Below are 13,411 nucleotides of genomic sequence, written 5' to 3'. Positions count from 1 at the left end.
AATAAGCCAATGATGCAAATGATCTCCTAGGCAGAAAACAGACCTCTTTTCATGGAACTGAAGCCATAAAGGCAGAATAACTCCAGGCTGTTCATCAAGTGACTTTGGGTATTAATCTACTTTCTACCAATCAGTGATGGCAAACTGAACAAAAATATCATACACACACAGACACGTGCAAAGGGGTGATATCCTAATCATTATTTCGTAAATGAATTTCTTATCTTCTATCTCCTGAATATCAAGGTTGAGCAAAAGAAGAAGTCTTGAACACCAGGACACCCTAGTGCATTCCATCTGTTTCCAGCATGTTAATGACAGATTTTGATTTGAGGAGTCTCCTGCATGCCTAAGCAGTGGATAAACTCAATGAGTGTGAACTAGTTTGTGGTATGAGAATTTATTAGAAAGAGGAAAGAATTTAATACATGATGACAACATGAATATTACACATGCACGCATGCACACATACACACACACAAACACACACACAGAAGAACCCTGCCTATATTGAGTGCATGTGGAGTGTTACCCTCAATAGCTGAAGTCTGGGAGCTAACCTACTGAAGGGACACTTTCAGCACTTAAAAAAGCATCAAACAGAGAAAAACACGTGAAGTGACATCATTTCCACCAATGTTCTTGGAAGACATACTACCACCTTTATGCCAATGAACAAGTAAAGCCTAATCCACCACTCTGTGCCTGAAGTGATCACTTGAATTGAAATCATTGCTAGCAAGTGAAGGATGCACAGTGATACACGTTTCATGATACCTGGGCATCCACTGGGCATAGTCAATGAATGCTGAATATTTCCTCCTCAGACATTTCATTACAGTTGATCTATAGAATAGCAACATTGAGGAAAAATCGAAATTGCTGTCTTCCAGGAAGCATTCCTAACCTGCTTTATTTAGAACAGGGTATTTAACAGACACTGAAAAGTACTGAAAGTACCTTTCAGCAGTACCAATACTTAATGAGTGGCAGGAAACACTGGTTAATTTCTTCAAAACTTCATTTCCTGTGGTTTAATGTACCCTGCAGGCCAGGGGAGAAATGGTGTCGATCAACAGGTGCCTGTGCCTCCATGTAACCTCATTCTCCCCTTGTCACTCCCCTAGTACCACACCCTGAGATCAGGTAGTCAGGGTGAGAAGCAGAAATCAAGGCAGCCTGTGTACCACAGTGAGGTCCAGGGCAGCCTGTTCTGCTTGGTGTGCTCCAGGCCCTCATGGCACAAAGGCTTGTGGACTCTCCACACAGTGGGGCATGGTAGCTTAGGCTACCTGTGAAGAATGGAATCCTCCAGTTCTGATGTGTTGAGGTCACCCATGTGCTCCTGCTACACCTGCCCTGTGTCCCTAGGACACATTTAACTGAAAAGTCTTCCACACAAGACAGGGGCAGCTTCCTCCAGTTTCTTGCTGCTTTGCAGCCTGGGCTGCCACAGCAACAGGCCAGGCAGGAGCTACCTCTGGACTCTCCTAGTTCCAGTGGTAGTGAGCCCACTGTGACATCACAACCAAGTCTTTTCTGATTGGTCAGACTGTGCAATCACTCCTTCTAAGGTCTGTCCCCCTGCAGTCTCCAGCCACTTGGTTGGCAGTTTCCTGTCATGATCTTCTGATCTGGGGATTGATCACATTTCTCTTCCATGTTCCCAGGTCATCTTGCTCAAGTTTGAACTGGGATGAAAATTCTATCCTAGTCCAAAGAACTCCCAATCAAGCATCCATATTTTAGTCAAGAGGAAGTGTTTCTTTTGGCAAGTACAAAAACACCTCAAGCTGTTTGCAGTCCCATCAAGCCATTAAAAGTCCCTTAATACTGGATGAGACAATATCCCTCTCAGAACCACATCTCCCATCCTCTGAGGATATTCCCTCAAGTGGATGTGGAATGTAACACCCTGTAAACCATGGGGTTGCTATTCCATGCCTCTGTATTCCCAACCTCCTCAAAATACACCAAGGCACACACTGGCTGGGAAGAGCCTCAACATGACCACATGAATTCACTTAATGTCGACAAAGAAATTAATTCACTCTGATCCAACAGACACACATGCACACACAGGGTATATTCAATCAATGCTTAGTATTCCCTAGTCGGTGAAATTATGAGCATCTTTCCAGTGAACTGCAGCTGTCAGGAACACCATAAACCTTTGAATACCATGAAATACTTGGGAAGGGCACTCATTTCTGCAAATTATCACTCAGGCCAAAAACAGCACACCTTTCATGGAACTGAAGACATAAAGGCAGAGCAACTCAAGGTTGTTCCTCAAAGTGACTTTGGGAATTAAACTAATTTCTACAAATCCATGATCGCAAAATGACCAAGAAATATCATACACACACAAAGTGGGATATTTAATAACTCTTAGATGATATGTAGCAAATGAATTTCTTACCTTCCATCTACTGAATAGCAACTGTAAGCAAGACCAGAAGTCATTGAACACAAGGAGACTCTGGTGCATTCCATCAGTTAATATTACTCACACACACAAACACACACACACATATATTAACACAGTGGGTATATTGAATGAATACTAAATATTATGTATGAAGTGAATTTGTTAGCTTTCATCTACTGTTAAGTAACTTTCAGCAATAACAGAAATTATTCTGTACAAAGGGACACTCCTGAGTTAAATAAATTTCTACAAATATCCTTTGAGAACAGAAATATTGTACCCTTTTTGCAAATGAAGATGTGAACCCAGTGGAACTGGAGTCTGTTGTCTCTAATTGACCTCATTTATACCTAGACAGCCAGCTAACACCACACACTGTGGACAGATGGTCAGTGTGAGATAGTAAATGAGGGTTGCAAGTTCCAAGCTGCATGGGCTACACAGTGGAACCCTGTCTCAAAAAGAGACATAAGCAAGGACCAAGAAGAAAAACTAGAGATTAACTTGCCCTGTGATTATTGCAGATACCTCATATTTTCCTTCATCTCTGTGCTACTAGGGTGGGTTGGCAGTGGTAAGATAATCAGTGGCTAATGGACACTCAAATATGGATCCTAAGTAAGTTTTTTTCACTTACAGGAAACATTCATGGCAACAACAATATGTTATTGTCACAAGTTACTTTTGTAGAAAGTTTTCTAGTTATTGTATTTCACCCTTTGTGAATGTTTGAAAACAGCTCTGTCCATCAAAATGGACAGAAAAATATCTTTAAGAGGCAATTCTCTATCCCAGTGTGTATTAGAAAGATTTAATTCTTAAAAGGAAACACTCTGTGACAACCAATATCTTCCAATTTGCCATAAATCACATAAAATGCATGTTGATTTCTGAGATGATAACTTACAGACATGGTAGAAAGGAAAAAACAAGTTCTGAATGTTTCAGTTATGTGTAAAATATGTAAAAATATCTCTTTGCCTGCTAGCTTATGAGCTTCAGAATTTACCCAGTTTTTATCATTTTGCTCAGATTTTATGACGGCTACAGTGAATGAAACAGTCAGTGATTGATTTTCCTTTGCAGCTGTAACAAATTTTCATGAGCTTTGTGGCTTCAAATAACACAATTAATTAATTTACAGATTCATTGGTTAGGATCACAAATAGGGTCTCATCAGCCTTAAATCAAACGTCAGTAGGGTTATCTGGCCTGCAGGAGGCTCTCAGACATATTCTGCTTCCTTTCCTTTTCTGTCTATAAGAAAAGTAGTGAGTGAGCTATGTCAGAGGCATTGACAGTCATTTTGCAGCTTTCAACAATACCAAAATTTATTGAATAACAATTCATACACTATGTCAATTTCATAGGCTTAAATCACCAGTACTACTGATTTCTCTTAGTCATCATGGCCTTTGACAGCCATAGGTTTTTTTTATTACAATATCAATTATTAATATTAACCCTCAAATCACACAGAACATTTTATACAATGATATGCACGTTGCAGAATACTTAAGAAAGGGTTAAAATGTCTATAGCATTCAAATGGGCCTTAACTGAAGAGCAGAGAGATAATAGAAATGAAAAGAGAGTCACTGTATGTAGTTACACAAGCTATAAACATAAAGATCCCAGTCACAGAACTGTTCTGGCTATCAAATCATAGAGCTGGTTCAAGGAGCAAAGTTGACTCCTGGCTTACTGAGGACACATGACATTTCAAGTGGGCCATGTCCAGGAGAGGTTGTGCTCATCTGGAGACCAGGAGACAGAGTCAGGAGTTTGTTGTCTAGCAATGCTATGGACCCTGCAATACATGCCAGTGGGTGGTCAGATGACAGTTTTGTGGGTGGTGCTGTACCCTAGTGTTAGGTGGCTCTCCATTTATATAATGTAGGTGAGCAGGTTGCATCATTTTTTGATCTGGTGTGTTAAATATCTCCTGGGCCTGTTGTGCTCAATAACTCTCTGATATTGTTTTGATACACCCATGTGTCTGCGTGTTCCTGATATATTCTGATAAATCTACAGGTGGTAGTATTTTACAAGAATGTTTATGGTTTGTGCTGGATAGTTGATGATTACTTGTTTGTACAATCATTCTCCCTCAACATTTGCATTCAATTTGGAACAAACTGCTCTTTTATAAAAAAAGAGTCATTCAGGGCAAGGCAAAACTGGCTACTATTCTATACATTATGGACTTCAAACTCTACTGCAGAGCCATAGTAACAAAAATTGCATGATATTGTCCACAGGACACATGCAGATCAATGAAATAAAATAGAAGACTCAGAAGAAAGTTCACACAGCTACAGCTATCTAATGCTCAACAAAGATGCCAAAAGCATACACTGGAAAAAAAAGTGGTATTTACCCACATATGGAAGACTGAAACTAGATATCCATCTTCACCTGATACAAAAACAAACGGAAAATGAATAAAAAACTTTAATGTATAACCCGAAACCTTGTATGTACTACAAAAAAACATAGGAAAAACACTTCAGGATGTAGATACAGGCAGTGACTTTTGGAATAGGACTCCAATAACTTAAGTAATAATAGCAATTATTGACCAGCTGGCAGCTGGCAGTGTTAGAGCATGTGCCTAGCAATTTTCATGTTCCAGTACTGAAAAAAAAAGAAAGAAAAAATTTGAAAGATTTGAGCAATGGCAGCACATCAAATTAAACAGCTTCTACATAGCAAAGGAAACAACTACTAGAGTGAAGAGAAAGGTACAGAATGGAGAAAATCTTTGCCAGCTGTTCATCCATCAAAGGATTAATACCCAGAATACATAAAGAAGTCAAATATAAATCCAATAAATAAACTGGCAAATTAACTGAATGTACACTTTTCAAATGAAGAAATAAAAATGGCCAACAAATATGTGAAGAAAGTTTCAAACTATTTAGCCATCTAAGAAATGCAAATCAAAACCACATTGACATTTCATCTCACTTCAGTAAGAATGATTACCACTAACAAAACAAAAAAACACCAAATATTGGTGAGGATGTTGGTGAAAAGGGACCCTTATACATGTCTGGGGAGAATGGTAATTAGTCCAGCAAACATGAAAATTATTATGGAGGCACCTCATAAAAAGCAAAAATAGGGGCTTGTGTAGTGGCTCAAGTAGTAGAGTCTCTGTCTAGTGGTCAGTTCAAACCCCAGTACTGCCCAAAAAATTAAAATGTAGAACTTCTATATCACACCTGATTCTATACCCAAAGGGACAAAAGTCAGCATACAATAGAAATTCCTGCATTCAAATGTTTATAACTGGATGTGAGGGCGATCCGGCTGCAACATCTGTCATCCCATTGGTCTCCAGGGTTGATTCAGCTGATCTGGCTAACTAGACGGGTGTTCCCTTCCTCCCTCATTGCTCCATGTGCATCACTCCCGAAGCTGCATGCTAGGTCAAAGAGGATGACCGTCCCCAATATAGGAGGGCCATTTTTTTGTCAAGGGTATATGAGTAGCTGCGATCCCTTGTTAGAACCTCCAAAAAAACCTCTAAAATGTTTATAACTGAAATGTTCACAGTAGCCAGATTAAAGTATCACTCTAGTTGTCCATCAACAACAGAATATTAAAAAAATTGGTTTACACCTGCAATACCCAGCTACTAAGGAGGCAGGGATAGACAGGATTCCAGTTTGAGGCCAGTCTAGGCAAAATATTAGTGACACAACATCTTAACAAAACAAGCCAAGTGTAAAGCAACTTACTAGCAAGTTTGAGGTCTTCAGTTAAAACCCTAATACAACCAGAAAATGAAGAAAAGAAAATGTGGTTTAATTACACAATTTTTTTTTCATATTCAGACTTGAACTCAAGGCCTACACCTTGAGCCACTCCACCAGTCCTTTTGTATGATGGGTTTTTTGAAGATAAGGTCTTATGAAGTATTTTCTAGGCTGTCTGTCAACTGAGAACTGTGATCCTCCTGATCTCTGCCTCCTGAGTAACTAGGAATATAAGCATGTGTCCCCAGCACCCAGCTCACACTCACGGCCAGTGTGAGCAGGTTTCTTGACCTGACTGGCAGCAACTGGGGACTGAGAAAAAAGACACAAAGACAGACATATAGAAATCCTTGGGATTGGGTGGGCCCAGTACTCTTGATGAAATATGCTGGTGACCACCTCCACAAGCACATTTATTGAAACAGCAGGTGTGGGAGGATTGAGTTTTTATGGGTCCAGTTGTGTATGCAGGAGGAACAGCACAACTGTGGTATGTTGTTATTTACTGCCAAATATCCTGACTATGTCAACATTCCCTGTTTTCCCTGCAAGGCAGCCTTGCTGAACTTTGCCTCCCCTTGGCTGGGTTCAGGCCTATCAGCCATGTGGCCTTTTGACAGAGCTGTGCTAATGCAAGGTCTATCTCCACTGCCTCAGTCTCCCTACTTGCCATCCAGCCTTGCTGAACCTTGCTCACCTCCTTTGTGCCAGGGCCTTGCCTTCTCAGCACAAAGGTCTTTGACAAGGCCTTATGCATATCAAAGTTCTTTCTTAGTCTATTTAGTTACTGGTCTCCCACAGCTCCCAATGGGGTTTTTAACTCAGCAATAATGAGTTAAAATGTCATTTGCAACACAATGACATCATATTAAGTAACATAAACCTGACTCACAAAGAAAAAAATTGCACTTTTTCTTTCATTTGTGGAATTTGGAGGGAGGAAGGACATGAAAGCATAAGAGGAACTATTGTGGATGTAGTTGGGAAAGTGGGTGAGTGATATGAAAGGATGATAGCGGATGAATATGATCAAAGTACATTATATGCATGCATGGAAATGTCACAGTGAAATCTCTAAGTTTTTGCAACTAAAAAGTTTTTAGTGCTGGTGCATGGCTTAAGGAGTAAAGTGCCACCTTAGCAAGCACAAGGCCCTAGTTCAAACCTCAGTACTGCCAAAAAATTTTTTAAAGAATTGCTTCAAGACAATTATGATAATACTTCCCATAACATAATCATTTAGGGAAATACACTCATGTAATTTCAAAATCCAATATAATGTCATGAGTTTTCTTTAAATAACTTTTACAAAATAAACTATGTAGACATTATATTAAAAGATTTCAAAACAAGGTGATAAATATTAAACCTGGCCAATGAACAGAGGGGTTTGTGTTATGTGATTCTGTGTATTTTTGAGTGCCATTGAAATTTTGCATTTGAAGAAATGCATGATGGGAAAGTACTGGTCCCCCAAGGAAAATGGGAAGTGACTCTCAGAACATGTAATTCAAATTCATAAGATTTAGTACACATTAAAAAATACCACTCCAAATCTGTCCCCAAACAACCAGAGACCAGAAAATACCATGGACCTCAAATGATTTAATCAGGGTCTAAAGGCCACCTAACAGAAAATGTGCAGCACAGACCATGCAACTACACAGAGGACAGGTCTATCCATGGGCGATACCAGAAAGACTTATCCCCAGGGACTGAGTGTGGACGCTTAGAACACATCACAAACATGCTTGATTAGAACACCAGCTGGTGGAAAATTGAAAGGAAGGAGATCTCCAGGACAGAGGGCTCAACCTTGGGAAGTCAGAATTGCTGTGCAGAGGGGAAGACCCTAATCAATGTAGCAATTGCTGGAGACATATGGTGAAAAGAGGAATGAAATAACTGGTAGAAATTTAAGGTCCTAGTAGAACAAACTTGAAAATCAGAGTCTGAATATGTAAAACGCTTATCTTAATAAGCATGACAATACATTGTAAATACTCAAGCACTTTCTATCCTCTAAGCTACTTGTATATTAACACAGTAGAAAGGAAGTTTTCAGCTACCATGGTGACAAGGCAGGAGAAATAGTCTGGGTTGAAATAACACTATAAATGGCAGGCACAGTGAGTAGAGAAGAAGAAAGCAAATAATGTGATTGATTGCCCCAGTAGAAGTTGAAAGACATCATGTAGAACTTAAAGGCCAAATACTAGACATTTGTTGAATAGAGAATGCCAAAGACGCCAAAAAATTTTTCAGGATAATGCTAAACACAAGATGTATAATGTTTCCTAAATGACAATACACACACACACACACACACACACACACACACACACACATACACACACAAACACACACACCATGGAGAAAGAATTATACTAAATATTGTCTACTATGTGTGGAAAATATACCCAATACAGAAGATTCTATAAGGATCTTCAGCCCTAAGATACTCTACCCAGCAAAACTATCATTCAAAATAGATGGAGCAATAAAAAACTTCCATGATAAACAGAAATTAAAACAATACATGACCACCAAGCCACCACTACAGAAGAGTCTACAAGGAATTCTGCATGCAGAAGATGAAAGCCAACAAAACCATGGAAGGACAGGAAATATCAAACCCAGGAGACGAAAAAACGAGTAATCAGACAGTAGCATTGATTCGACTGCACACAATCAAATCCTTAAACAACAAAAACAACTAAATGGAAGGAATCACCAAATACATACAATATTAACACTGAATGTCAGTGGATTCAAATCCCACATTAAAAGACACCATTTGGCAAACTGGATTAAAAAGGAAGATCCAACAATCTGTTGTTTACAAAAGTCTCATCTTATTGACAGAAATAAACACTGGCTTAAGGTGAAAGGCTGGATGAAGATTTATCAAGCTAATGGTCCCCCAAAACAAGCAGGAGTAGAAATACTTATATCAGCAAAGTAGACTTCAAGCTTACATTAATCAAACAATAAAGAAGGGCTCTTCATACTAAATAAAGAGGCAATACATCAAAAGGAAATAACAATTATCAACCTATATGTACCAATGTCAGTGCACCCAATTTCATCAAACATACACTAAAGGATTTAAAAGCTCATACAGACCCCAACACAGTGGTAGTTGAAGACTTTAATACCCCTCTAACACCAACAGATAGATCATCCAAACCAAAAAAAGATCATAAAAGAAATCCTAGAAGTAAATGACACCATAAACCAAATGGGCCTAACTGATGTCTACAGAACATTTCATCCAAAAATACCACAATATACATTTTTCTCAGCAGAACATGGAACTTTCGCCAAGCACTTTGGAAAACAATATGGAGACTTCTTATAAAACTAAACATAGATCTACCATATGATCCAGAAACACCACTCCTAAGGATATGGTATCCTTAGTCACTCCTAAGTGACTAAGGCACTTGCACACTCTTGCTTTTTGCAGCACTATTCAAAATAGCCAACTTATAGAAACAGACAAGATGCCCCACTATTGATAAATGGATTAAGAAACTGTAATACTTCTATACAATTGAATTTTATTCAACCACAAAGTTGAATGAAATTTTGTTATTTGCAAGTAAATGGATGGAACTGGAGAACATCATTTTAAGTGAAGTTAGCCAGTCTAAGAAGGCCCAAAATCGCATGTTCTTCCTCAAATGCAGATTATAGACTTAAAATAATTGTGGTAATATTATTGGACATGGGCCACGCACTAAAGGGAGAACACTACTGGGAGAAATAGGGAAAGGGAAGGAAACCAAAAACTTGAATGTTGTTGTTGTGCACACCGCAGAGGAGTGAATAAAGTAATATTAAAATGGCAGATGCCATTTATTTGATGGGGACCAGGAAGTAGTGCAGAGGTCTGGCAGAGATGAACCAATGTAGATTTCAATACACAAGTGCATGGAAGCAACATTAGGAATATTTCTGTACAGTTACCTATATTTCAAACTAGAAAAACATTATGTCTTTCTTATTGTCTCCTATGTTTTCTCTTCAACAAAATCAGAGAATAGGCTGGAACAGATTCTACCAGTAAGGGGGGGGCAGAGTGGGCAGGTGGAACAAATAATGTATACATATGTAAGTAAATGTAAAAATTAGAAAAGAAGAAAGAAAATACCCTTAATCCTTTCTCTCCCATACTTTTGTTCCCTAATTATCAGATAAATTTTTGTGAGCTATGTGCCTACCATGTGAATTTCTGCCTTATCCTGGCCCAAGATAGCTCCTACTTCCCCCATGTGAGATGCACTTCAGAAAACCACACACTTACTTGCCTCCACCTGAGAAATGTGTTTTGTCTAGAAGATATTAGGTGGTGACAGTGTTTCTCAATATGTGACAATTAACCTCCTTATACAGTGATTTCTCTTTCTTCACATTCTGAGCAAGATCTTAACTTTACTAGAGATTCACTGCTCAACCACATATTATTCAGGCTAAATTAGTCCAACTCTGTGTGGATTGTCTTGAATTTGCTACCATCTAAATATGATCACAGAATGCAAAATACGGATGAGACCTATGCTACCTATTTCTTCACCCACAATAACTTCAATGTAGCCATGGAAGGATAAAGATTCAGAAGAAATTTGGTGAAGAAAGCATGATCTTGTGAATTAATTCTGTTGAAATAACTAGACACCAATAAGCAGGAAAACAAACCACTTAAACAGCAATACTTGAACAAAAGTTATCTCACAGTAGAACTAAATAAAAAATTAAATCCCAAAAAAATGAGTAGCATAAAACATAAGAAGAAAAATTTTATGTCTTGAATTTAGTTAACGTGTTCTTTGTTATGTACCAACATAAACTACTGAGGAAGTACTAACAACAATGCTTCTCAAACTATTATATCTAGAATTGGAAGAAATGGTTTTAAACATATTGTATGAAGTCACTATTATTCTGTACACAGTGACACAGACAGGATAAAAAAAGGAAATTAGACACCAAATTCATTGATGAACACAGATAAGAATATCCTTAAAATATCCTTGCAAACTTAATTCAAAAGATGTAAAAAACATCGAATGCCATCATCAATTTGGTTTCATACTACAAATACATGTAAGCTCAAAATAATAAATCAATAAAAATAATATAGCACATAAAGAAAATAAAGGACAAAAATAGCACAATCTTTTAATAGAGGCAGAAAATACCTTTGACAAAATTCAACATCTCTTCGTGATAAATCCTGAAGCAATTAGAATCATGAGGATCACACTTTCACTTAATAAAAGCTATATACAACAAACCAGTAGTTAACATTAGGCTAAAAGATGAAAGGTGAGTTTTCTCTAAAATTAAGAATCAGACAGGATGTTCATTCTTATCCCACTTATTCAATAAATCTTATCCAGAGCAATAAATTTAGAGAAAGTGATACAAATAGGAAAGGGAGAAGTCAAATTTTTCCTGTTTCTAAATGACATGATCTTTCATGTAAAAGACTTGAAATACTCCAGCAGAACACACTTAGACCTCATAAACGCTTTCAGCAAAGTAGCAGAATACAAAATGAATATATGAACTTCAGTGATTTGCCTATACACCAAAAATGATCTCACAGAAAAAGAAAAGAGCAACACAATCCCATTCACAAAGGTCTCAAAAGAACAAACACAAAAAATAGGCACAAACTTACCAAAGATGTTAAGGACCTCTACAATGAAAATAAGACAACACTGAAGAGAGATTGAAGAATACACTGAAAGATGGAAAGATCTCCCATGTTCATGGATGAGTAGAATTCATATTATGAAAATGGCTATACTATTTTCATATAAAATGACATACAGATTTAAAGAAACTTGCACCAAAATTTTAGTAACATTCTTCACAGAATTAGAAGAAACAATCTAAAATGTATTTGGAAACACAAATGATTCTGAGTCGCAAGAGCAATCAAGAGGAAAAAGACCAGTTCTGGAAGTATCACAATATCTGACATTAAATATACGACAAAGCAATAGTTACAAAAATAGAAAGTACTAGCACAAAACAGACATGAAGATCAATGAAATAGAATAGAATATCCAGGAATAAGTTCACACAGCTACAATGAACTGATTCTCAACAAAAGTGCCAAAAACATACCCTGGAAAAAAGGTTCTCTAATGAGTTGTACTGGTAAAACTGGACACCCACATGTTGAAGACTGAAACTACATCTTCTTCACCTGTATAAAAATCCACTCAAAATGGACCAAGACCTTAATGCAAGAACTGAATCTTTGAGACTACTACAAGAAAATGTATGGAAAACACTTCAGGTTCTAGGTACAGACAGTGCCTTTCTGAACAGCACTCCAATAGCTTAGAAAATGATATTAAGGATTGACTGGTTAGCAGCATGTCTCAATTGCTACAGTTCCAGCATAAAAAGTGTGAGGCCCTGAGTTCAAGCCACAGTGCTGCACTGAAGAAGAAGAAGAAGAAGAAGAAGAAGAAGAAGAAGAAGAAGAAGAAGAAGAAGAAGAAGAAGAAGAGCAAAGTTAGCAAGGTTTCACAAATATGATTGCATCAGATTCAAAGGCTTCTGCACAGCAAAGGAAACAATCACTGGAGTGAAGAGATAGGTACAGAATAGAGAACATCTTTGCCAGTTGTTCATCCACCAGGGAATTGATACCCAGAATAGATAAATATAAAGACCTCAAATATGAAACACCAAAATATTAATCCAGTAAATTAGATGAGTAAATGAACTGAGCATACAATTTTCAAATGAAGTAATGTAAATAGTCAAGAAACATGTGAAAACATGTTTAAAATCTTTAGTCATCTAGGAAATGCAAACCAAAACTACACTGACTGCAAACTTCTCAGTATCAGGTACATGGAGGAGCTCCTCCACTGCTGTGCCAGTACCCTTGTCCTCCAGTGGTGCCTCCTTCTCCTCCTTGGGCTTCTGGTGGCCATGTGCCTTCCTGCATCAAGTTTGAGTGTCAAGGAAATTGAAGCTATTCCTGTATTTGTTCTAGGCACGATTCTGAACTGTAGGGTTGGGACCTGGCTGTTCATGGCACCTGCTTCAACTTCAGCCAGCTTGAAGTCCATCACCTTCCTGGCAAAGTAAAGGTCCAGGCTCTGATTGCTGGCTATGTTTTCCTCCAGGTCATCTGCATCCCTGGTGGTCTCCTCCAGGCTGTGCTCTTCCTCTACCTCTGGGT

At 38.1% G+C, this 13,411-nt stretch overlaps 1 pseudogene; it reads right to left on the bottom strand.

Moving 5' to 3' along the window:
* LOC109677665 (metaxin-3-like) overlaps window positions 1–13,411 on the bottom strand; it is a 58,092-nt pseudogene that overhangs the window by 44,186 nt on the left and 495 nt on the right.

The sequence above is a fragment of the Castor canadensis genome, chromosome 5 (genome assembly GCF_047511655.1).
Source record: "Castor canadensis chromosome 5, mCasCan1.hap1v2, whole genome shotgun sequence".
Classification (NCBI taxonomy): domain Eukaryota; kingdom Metazoa; phylum Chordata; class Mammalia; order Rodentia; family Castoridae; genus Castor; species Castor canadensis.
This window is presented reverse-complemented; position numbering and strand designations above follow the sequence as displayed.